The 11487-nt window shown below is 32.8% G+C and overlaps 1 long non-coding RNA gene across 2 annotated transcripts; it reads right to left on the reverse strand.

The window, feature by feature from the left end:
• Positions 1-3370: 3370 nt before the first annotated feature.
• Positions 3371-5024, reverse strand: LOC140693226 (uncharacterized). 2 transcript variants are annotated; one of them, XR_012068951.1, is made up of 2 exons: positions 4775-5024; positions 3371-3697 (listed from the first exon to the last, which is right to left on the reverse strand). It is a non-coding gene; the product is annotated as an uncharacterized lncRNA (long non-coding RNA). The 2 variants fall into 2 exon arrangements; XR_012068950.1 differs by having other exon boundaries at positions 4650-4912.
• Positions 5025-11487: the final 6463 nt, after the last annotated feature.

The raw sequence follows: 11487 nt of genomic DNA on the forward strand, positions 1-11487 counted from the left end.
ATTAAATAATGAATTCTCCCTAAAGTTGCTATGATATTTATTTCATTATACTTGTAAATCAAACCACTCTCATGTGCACCTAAACTTAATGATCTTCGCCAATTATATCTCAATAGAAGCAGGAGGAAAAATGGAAAGTCAATGTTCATTTTTTCCCATGTCATTTCTCATGATTGTTTCTGCAGCAAGTAAAGTTGAGTCATGATATACTTATCCTAGGTAAAGATACAAATAAACAAGTGATTCTAATAAATAATACATAAAGATACCAATATAATTAGTGTTTTATCATGCCTTAAACTTTCCTTTTGTTAACAGCCCACTGCTTCTGTAGGTTTGAATAGTTCACTCTGTGTATTAATCTGAGAGTAGGGAATGTATGCAAAATTTAACCCTGGCTGCTATTGCGGTGAGTGATAAAGTTCACTGTGTCTGAAATATTGTCTCATCTACATGACATCATCAGTAAGAAAGGAACATGCTAGGTTGGTAAACATCTCAGCATGGTAAAATCTCAGAACTCCTAAAATTCTTAACTGTTTTGCAATGGGAATGCAATACTGGCAAATGTTTGATTTTGGATAACAATGTGGTGTTTTCTCATTGTTGCATTTGGGGATGTGAGGAAAATCCCTGAGATCCACAACAAACAATCTTGCACAAGTGCTGGGCAAAGAAGTGTAAAGGTTCTGCATTATTAGGCCTGAGGGCTGCTTTCAAAATGATGACTGCACTCACTCTATTCCAGGTAGTCCAAGGAAAGTAATGTTACTGCAATTTCTAGGAAAACAGGAATAAGTCAGTTGTTCAGTCTCTATAAATTAGTCAACGTGTGTTCAAAGCAAAACTAAGTTGTGCCAACAATGAGAATTAAAAGAAAAAACACTAAGATATAAGCTTAAATTAAAAAGGAGACACAGTCCTGTTTTGGGCTCTGGGGACTGGAGAATGTATATGCCTCAGTCTAAATAAAGGTTTCAGTGGTTTTACCCTAACATCAGCTCAGGATTCAATGAACAGGTAATAATTAATACACTGGGAGAATTATAATCTACCTCTCCCTGATCGGTAGAAAATCTGATGGCTCAGTGAAATTCTTAATTCACAGAGATTCTGCCAGATGCAGAGGAATAATTCACTGATGGCTCAACTAAGACAAGCTTAGTTAATGCTTCTTAACAATCCATCTTCACACACACACAGTGGTAGACAGATTTGTAGTATTTAGTGGGAAGAATTCAGTGGGCAGAGCTCAGGGAATAGTTTTCAAACACCAGCCAACTTTTGTACTTTGCCAATAGTCTAGCTTTTCCCAGGTAGAAAACAACAGATAGACTAACAAATAATATTCTTCTTTAGGATTTCTAATTTTGAAAGTAAACTGTTGCTTTTGACTTATCAGTATAGAACATTGTTAAGATGATCACGGTAAGACCCACTGTCTAATAAGAGAGATGGAAACTAGCTGCTGAACCATCCCATCTGAACCCCAGACTGCTAATGTAAACAACAACATAGCCACCATCATATTTGTGCTGACAAACTTAAAATCTTGATGTTTCTGTTGTAGGAACAACCATTGCTGTCCATACACAGATCTCCTACTGCAAGTGGTCTCTTTTCTTCTCTTGGTAAAGGACATATTGGCGGAATGTTGCGTGAGCTTACCCTGGCCCATTTGCCAATTCTCAAGATTATCAAAGGCTTTATTCACAATTGGTGACACAATTTTGGACTCAATATTGCCATTTCAGTCTTATCAGCTGACACTGGATGCATGATTATGACCAGAAGCCTTAGATACCCTGACATTGCCTACAAATTTTCCAGCATTTCAGGGCATTTCACATTCTGAAAATGCTTCACCTTTTATTTTAAGTAAAAGGGAATTACTCATAGTCTTCCATGAATATTTTATATTTCTTAATATCTGCAGAAATTTTATATTCTTGCAGTTGGACAAATTTTAAATTCTACCACCCTCACCTCCTTCTAGTCCACACATTTTAGATTGCTATTTAGTTTCTGAATATGACCACCACTACCAAGGTTCTAGTACCTCTTAGATACTTCCTGTGTTAAGGTTAGAAGTGGCAAAATTTGTGTGGTGTCTATAAACCTGTATTAAATATATGCAATGGCACTGTCTCTTCTGGACGAAGCTCTGATTCTAAGAAGTAAATTAATTAGAAGGCAGTATAGTTATTGGTATGGGGAAGAGAATCAGCTATTTTGGGGTGGGTGGGTGATGAAGAGACAGGAAAAATTCCAGCAAATGAGAATGGAATGCTTTAGGCCTCTGGAGGCATGAATTAAGAAGAAAATAATACTTTGTCTCCTGTACCTACCTCCACTACTGTCTTGAATGACTAGTCCATGGGCTATGAAAAGAGCTAGTTTGTGGTGAAGAGTAAAGACCATAACGAAATAGTTTGAAAACCATGAGAGTTTTGTTGCTTCAGGAAAGTAGATTTTGCTTAAAGTCAACATGTATTTTTCATTCACTAAATAATAAAATGCATCTTGTGGCACGTGTTGTGCTTACAGTGCTGGTATCCAAGTTAGACAAGGAAAGTTGGATAGAAAACATCTGGAGGAGGTGGTTTCTGTGCTGAGACTGGGAAAATCTAAGTAGGTAAATGGAGGACATCCTAAGTCCAAGGATGAGATGGAGCAACAGTTTTGAGGTTGGAGTTAATATGGTTGACAAGCATTTGCCTGGATATATCTCCAGATACAGTGAAACATAAAGATATTCCAAGGTAGCCAGATGCCAGATCTATAAAGAAATGACTAAACTATGTTGAGATGTGGACTTAGATTTGGAAATGCTTTAAGTGCCCCTCTGAGGATGTAAGCATATCTTTGGCTGGAACATAAAAGCAACATTAAATTTTCACTAGAAAATATAGTGCAGACCCTTGAGGGAGGAAAAGAAAGCACCAATTGAAATGCATTGAGAACAGCACAAAGAAGACCATAGAAAAAATTACTTCTTAAATTCTACCTCATGCTGAATGTGCCATCTGAGATTACATCACGTGACTGTTATGATTCCAGGGATGACATAATAGAGACCATGACTCCTGAGCCGGTTCCTGCATTTATCTCCTGTTCCAACCTATCATAACTTAACACTTTAAATACTTTCCAGGATCAACCAGAAACCACTTAGTACTGTTCCCTCTCTCCATGTTTTTGTCTTTTTCCAAATTCTTCCATTTTCTCTTCTTCCTTACAAGAAATTATATAAATGTACTCACATATTGTTCCATCAAATGATCATATCAATCAAATATCTCTTTTTTTTTAAATGCTAACTTAGTCTCGAGTTTAAATCTTTACTCTATTTTAAAAAATATAAGGACAATACAGGTACACATTTATGTTTATTGTTCAAATAAGAATATTGCAGATATATGTCGACATTTGCCATCATAAATTTTAATCTTTGCTATCCTGCATAATCTGGTAGTCCTCTGGTAGATCAATTGTAATTAGGATGACGTTATTAAACTGAAGATAGCTGATGAGTTGGCCTTGAAAGAGAGGTAGTTGATGTATCAGCTATCACTGGCAATGGAAACCGTGGGTTGCTCCCTGGTTGAAGTTTAGAAAAACGACCTTCATGGGCAGATATGTTGTGATATCTATTTGGAAAAGTAGAAGGCTCCACCATCAGTCCAAAATAATTGCCCTGTATGGGAGACAAGATGCTGTAATGAGAAATAGAAGTTGTAGTTGTAATGAAGTTCACAGCACAGCCATTTGCTTCAGTTTAGCTGCTTTGGGAGTGCCTGTGGATAGTGGTCAACTGATTTAAAGTAGCACATTGATCCACTGCAATTTGTTCTCGTGGTCTAACTGACACTGATGATGAAGGAGAAAAATCACCTCTGATCGGGGTATGTGTATCACCAATTATATGGCTAGTAGAGGGCTTTCTGTTAAGAGGCATGTTTAAATTAGGAGAAGGTAAAAATGCACTTTCTCCACTAGTGTCAGACACAAAATCAGAATTATGATTATCTATATTACCCACTCCTATAAAGTGCTTCTTGTTGAAATCTTCAGCCAATGAAGATACCAGAGAGACATTTTTAATCTCAACTCTTATTTTTATTCTCACTAAAATTTGGGGACAGCCTCGTTTAAAATTTGAAATATGGTAGAATTGCAGCTACAATCAAAGTGGAAAGATTTTAGTAATATTTTAAACCAAATTAGAAGACTACAATAAGCCTAACCTATAAAACCTCAGATTTCACGTTTACAATGCAAAGATAATATCATCAAAATATGAGCAATTCTGACTATTTTTTGAAATTCCTTATTTCGAATATACACATTTAAATAATACAGTCATCAAGTTTAAGAAGTTAGCATTTGCAGTAACGGTGAAAGCCACTTTTGAAAACAGCTTTAATACCTTTATTTAGATTTCTGTTAAGATTCATAGTTGCTAGCAAAGTTTATCATAATCTTGACTACTTAAGGCACTATCCTCATTTTTATAAAAAATTAAGAATTATAGCCTTAGTAGTTTTATACAATTTTCAAAAAACTTTCAATTTATGTTACCATAGATTGATGTACAAAATTAAATTTTATATCTAAGTTACCAAGTTGTAACTAAACTTTGTGAATACCTTGTTTAAAATATAGACTTCTTTTTCTTCTGCCATAAAGACAGCTAGACAAGCAGATCTTTGAAAATTCTGCTGCAATTACCTAAACCCATAAAGCTTTAGCTGTATAACTAAACTTTTCATACTTCCAGGTTCAAATATTCTGAAAGGGGCCTTTCTTTCCAAAACTTCCTTCTTAAAGACATCTTCATCAATCACTATGGAAGATCCATTATCATCCCACCAGATGGATTTAAATTGGTCACCCCCATACATTTTCCAGAGTTTTCTTGGAAATTTCAGAGAACGAAAATCATTATCTCCAACTGGTTCAGAGTCACAATGTGTGTAACATGGTCTTTTTATCAAGGATCCTTCTGACAAAGTCAGAGAATCAATTTCTTCAATCATAGACCTCAAGTCCAAGTCCCCAGAGAATGTTTGATCACAAAATAGAGATCTACTGGAGTTTCCTGAACCAGTTGACCCATCTTTAGGAAACTTATCTTGAATTTCTGAAGAAACAAGTGCCATCTCAAATAACTTTTTCTGCAGCTACTTTTCTATTCTGCATGGTTTTGAGTACTACAGCTTCAAATGCTGCTCTGGCAAGCCTGCACATTTAAACTAGTAGGCCATCACAATGGTTCTCAACCTGAGTAGCTGTGACATCACAAAACGTCTGGTCTCCTAGCAACCCAAGATTAACATTCAGCCAGTGTTTCCTTCTCATTCATCCAGTGAAAATGAATCATATAAGATGCTTATTTTTATAGTGTGATCTGCAAATATTATCCCCACAAAATCTTTTTAAATAATTTAATTTTGGGGTCTATGAAATAAAAAAAATTCTCCTTCCTTTTGTACACAAATTTATACCAGTTTGGTGAACAGAGTATAAATAATGCTCAAAATAAATAAAATAATTTTAAAGTTTTGGAATTTAAAGTGAAATTTGTGTAAAACTTGTACAGAAAATTTATAACTATTTCATTATCTTTTGTAATTAAAGTGAAACATAAGTTGATTTGGAAATGGAAGTAATTATTTATCTGTGTACCTTAAAAAAGTAGCTCTATATTCAAAACATGAGCAGAATAAATGTCAATTTCTTTGGTATGTTTATAAATAAATGGTAAATATTTATGAATTAAAATTATAAAACTTTAATCAATCAAATTTAAGAAATCTCAAAGTGGGGAAATTTTGTTTTTAATTGTACTTCAGTGCTATATGTAAAACTAATGTAATTTAATATTCTACTTTAAAATTACACAAGAGAAAATCTTATTGTATACATACAAATGTTTATTTTTACCATTCTTTCACTCAGAGGTTTTTCAGTCCCTAGAAGGAATAAATTTTCCTGTCATCTTTATAATCCATACTCTTTTGGATTCTGTTAAGTGCTCCAAAATGATGTTGATAAATACACTTATGCACAAGATCCTGGGTTCTATAAGCAGTGCCTCCATTAAGGGGCAAACAAACAATCAAAAAAACAAAGAAATAAGTGTATATGTGGGTTGGTGTGGAAAACACCACATAATGCATTTTAGGAAGCATTATGTTTCCCAGTCCTGAATCAGTTGGCATTGTTAATATAATATGGCATTTTAAGACAAGTGATTTGTGCGCTAATTGTAAATAATAGCTATGTTCTGTATCAGTAAACTGTAGTAAATTCAGTTCTACCAAGAGTTATATTCTTTATTTAGAAATAATTTCCATTAAACATAAGCCAAATTCAAAATGAGAGATAAAATTTTTAAATAAATAAATGTACACTCAAGCTACAATGTATATTTTTCCTTCTGTATGTGTATATTACATTCTAAATAAATATTAGCAACCTGATTTCATGGCATATTATAAGTATTGTAAACTATAGTTAAGTTTGATTTAGTCCTGTTTCATAAGTATTATTTAACAAATGCAAATCAATATATGTGATACCATCAATTAAAAAACAGAGAATTCAAAAGTGACAATCTCAGAAAATGTAGGAAAATTATTGACAGAACTGATCTTAACTTTTGTATACAAAAAAATCTTAACAAATTTGCTTTAAATAAAATATAACTAAACATAATAAAAGCCATATATGAAAAACCCATGACAAAAATCAAGTTCAATGTTAACATACAGGAAGGTTTTCTTCTGGTCAAGTAATAAGAAAAAGTAGCTCATTTTCACAAGTCCTAAATTACACTACTCAAAGTCCTAGCCAGAAAAACTAGTCAAGAAAAATTATATAAGGCTTCCAACTAGTAAACAAGCAGTAGAATTTTTACAAATGACATAATTATACACAGATGGAAAACTCCATTTACTCCTCCAGTGAATGCTAGAAATAATGAACAAACTTAGCAAACTTGCAGAATACAAAATCAATATACAAATATATGTTGCATGTTTATACACTAACATCACATTATCAGAATAAGGAATTAGGAAAACAGTTGTGTGTACATTTATACCAAAAAGAATAAAATAGGAATAAATTTGATAAGTGAAATAAAAGATCTAAACATAGTTCTATAAATTAAAGGTGTAATAAATATAAGTATACAAAAGAAATAAAAGATATTCTGTGCTCATGGATTGCATACAATGTGAGGAAATACTCTAATCTATGTTTCACATTTTCAATCTCCCCAGCACTACATATTGAGGAGAATGTGTTTTCTTCATTTTATACTCTTGCTTCATTTTTCATGGGTTAATTGATCATAGGTGTGAGGGATTATATCTGGTTGCTCAATTCTCTTCTATTGATTGGTGTCTGTTTTTGAGCCAGAATCATGTTGTTTAAATTACTAAAGCTTTGTAGGACTGTTTAACATCAGAGAATATTACACTAATTGATTTAATACTCTTTTTCAAGTTTGTTTTGACAACTCATGATCTTTGTAGTTACATATATATTTTGAAGTTATTTTTTCTATTTAATGCAAAAATCTCATGGGTATTTTGACATGAATTACACTAAATGTAGATTGCTTTGGGTTGTATGGTTGTTTCAACCATATAGTTTCACATCATTAACATAAGAGATCTTTTCATTTCTTTGAATCAGTTTTAATTTCCTTCATCAATGGTTTCTATTTTTTAACGTATAGTTTTTCATCTTATTCGTTAAGTTCATTTGTATGTATTCCTTACATATATATATATAATTATATACATTATATTTGTAAACACATTTCCTGCACAAATACAACAGTCAGAAGGCAGTGACAAGACATATTCAAAGTCCTGAATGAAAGAAAGCTGTAATCTAAAATAATTTATCAAGCAAGGCTATCCTTTAGAATAGTAGGAGAGATAAATAACTTCCACAAAAGCAAATACTAAAAGAAATTAGCGACAGAAATAGAAATAATGAAAATCTACTCTAAGAAAAAAAGAAGCAGTATGCCATAGAAATGAGAAAGGCATTATTAAAAAAGTAATAGCTACAATGACTTACAATAGAATAAACATGATGTTAAAAAGAGGACATCAAAATTTTTAAGGGTTAGAGAGTGAAATAGGAAAATACAGAGTATTTTCTTCTTGTTTCTGTTCTCTTTATGATGGGTTAGAATTTGTATTCCTATCAGTTAAAATAAACAGATACAATAACTGGTCATTATACATACAAAAGAGGTTAACCATAAGTCAAAAGCTTACAATGAAGTCACAAAGACAAATAGAAACCAAGATAATAAAAGAAAACTTATCAAACCACAAAAAGAAAAAGAAGTGAACAAAAAGGAAATACAAAATCAAATGGAAAATGTTCAAAATGGAAATAAACACCAGTCTCTCAATAATTATCACAAATGTTAATGCACTTAGTGATTCAATCAAAAGATATATATTGTCAGATGGGATAATATAACAAGACCCTACATTTTGAAGCATACAAGAGACCCAATTTTGTAAGAGGAATACACATCAATTGAATGTCAGAAGATGGAAAAATATATTCCATGCTAATGGACATGACAAGAAAGCAGGACTAGCAGTACTGACTTCACACAAAAGAGACTTTACAAGAAAGGCCATAGAGAAAGATAAACAAGGACATGATATGGTGATTAAAGGAGAAATACAAAATAAGGGTTTTATACACATTAAGATACATGCACTCACAACAGGAGCACCTAAATACATAAAGCAAATACTAATAGATGAAAAGGGAGAAACTGATGGGAATACAATCACAGTAGGAAATTATAACACCCCATTATCATCACCAGACTGGTCTTTCAGACAGAAAATTAATAAGGGAACAAAGATACTAAAAGATATGATAACATAATTGGATTTGGTTTATATTTTCATAACAGTACTTCTCCCCAAAACAGAATATACATTCTTTTCCAGTGCACATGGAATGTTTTCTAGGAAAGATTACGTACTCAGGCACAGAAGAAGCCTTAACAAATTTTAGAAGATAAAAATTATTTCAAGTATCTTTTCTGAGTATAATAACATGAAACTAGAATTCAATCACAGAAAAACAGAGAGAAAAAATGACAGCATGTAGATTCAACAACATGGTACTAAAACAAGGGGGGGAGCTGATGAAGTAAAATAAGAAATTTAAAAAAAACCTTGAGAAATATGACAAAACACTATGCAATGTTTATGGAATACAGTTAAAGCCGGCTTAAGAGGGAAGTTCATAGTGACAAGGCTCTCCTCAAAGTAGAAGAGCAATTTCAAATAAATAATCTAATGTTCTATGTAAACTAATCATGAAAAGAAGAACAAACAAAACCAAAAGTCAACAGAAAGAGGGAAATAACGATCAAGGAAGAAACAATTGAAATAGAGATTAAAAATAGAAAAAAATCAAACAATTCTTTGAAATAGTAAACAAAATTGACAAAACTCTGGACAGACTCATCACAAGAATAGAGAGAGAACACAAATAACATAAGAAATGAAAATGGAGAAACTATAAATTCTGCAAATAATTTGGAAAATATAAGGGAATACCATGAGCAACTATATGCAAACAAATGGGATAACCAGGAAGAAGTGGAGAAGTTTCAGGAAATATTCAGCCCACCATTTTTGCATTAAGAAGAAACTGACCATTTGAAAAGACAGATCACCAGAAATGAAATAGAATTATCAATAAAATAAAAAATCTCTGCAAACAAATATTCAGACCCAAATAGATTCACTGGGGAATTTGACCAAACATAGAGAGAAAAAATCCATAGCACTCCTCCTCAATCTCTTCCAAAAATTGATATGGAGAGAGTACACCCAAACTCAAACCATAAGGCCAACATCAACCTGATACGAAAACCAAACAAAGACACTACCCCAAAACAAAACTATAGGTCAATATCATTGATAAACACAGATGTAAATGTCTTTAAGAAATTATTAACTAACAAAATCTAACAGCATGTAAAAAAAGATTATACACCATGGTCAAGTTAGGTATTTCCCAGGAACACAAGGATGGTTAAACATATGCAAATCAGTCAATCAATTTTGATACAACATATCAACAAAAGAGAGGACAAAAAACCACATAATCATCTCAGTAGATAAAGAAAAAGCATTTGATAAAATTTAACCACTATTTGCTATAAAAGTCCTTATCACAGTGGGCACAAAGGGACCATATCTCAGCTAATGAAAGCTATTTATGACAAACATATAGCCAGCAAAATACTAAATGGTGAAAAACCAAAACCCTTCCCAGAAAAACCTGAGACAAGTCAAGTTTGCCCATTCTCACAATTTCTACTCAATATAGTCTTGGAAATCTTAGCCACAACGATCAGGCCAGAAAATGAAATAAAAGCATTCAGACTGGAAAAGAAGAGGTAAAATTGCCATGATAAGCAGACATGACTCTATATATAGAAAACCGAAAAAGCTTCACAAAAAAGTTACTTAGGCTAAAAAAGGAACTGGGCAAGGTACCCAGTGTAATGTAGGAAAACCAATTGCATTTCTTTATGCTACTATTTAATCAACAGGAAAACAAAGTATAGAAACAACCGCTTTTTTAACTGCACCCAAAACTATAAAATGTTTAAGAATAAATCTGACCAAGTAGGTGAATGGCTTATACATGGAGAACTAGAAAACATTGATTGAGGAATTCAAAAAAGATCTGAAGAAGTGGAAAGATACCCAATGAACTTGTAATGGAAGAAACAATATTGTTATAATGCCCATACCGCCCAAGGCAATCCACAGACTTAATTTGATTTCCTATCAAATTATTCAAAACATTTTTTTTGACTGAAACAAATACTCCTAAGATTTACACAGAGTCATAAAATATCCATCATTTCCAAAGCAATATTCAAGAAAAAGAAAGAGGCTGGAGGAATAAACCACCAGGTCTCCAAACAATATTGCAGAGCTATAATAAACAAAATAACATGATATTGATACAGAAAAAGTCATATGGACCATTGGAACAGAATAGAGGGCCTAGGAATAAATCTTCAGGCCTATGTTCAATTAATCTCTGACAGAGTAGCCAAGAATATGACAGAGAAAAGACCATCTCTTCACCAAATGGTGTTGGGAAAACTGGATAGCAGCATGCAGAGCAATGGAGTTAGGACACTCCTTCACTCCATACACAAGAATAACCAAAAAATGGCTTGAAGTTTCAAATGAAAGGCAAGACACAGTAAATCTCCTAGAAGAGTTAATACGCAAAACACTCTGAGATAAATCTCAGCAATGACCTCCTAGAACAGCCTACCCAGGTAATGGATGTAAGAGCAAAATTAGTAAATGGGACTTAATTTAACTTATAAGCTTTTGCACAGCAAAGCAAACCAGACAAAAAGCAAAATGACAACCTACAGGATTAAAGAAAATA

The sequence above is a fragment of the Vicugna pacos genome, unplaced genomic scaffold (genome assembly GCF_048564905.1).
Source record: "Vicugna pacos unplaced genomic scaffold, VicPac4 scaffold_19, whole genome shotgun sequence".
NCBI classification, from domain to species: domain Eukaryota; kingdom Metazoa; phylum Chordata; class Mammalia; order Artiodactyla; family Camelidae; genus Vicugna; species Vicugna pacos.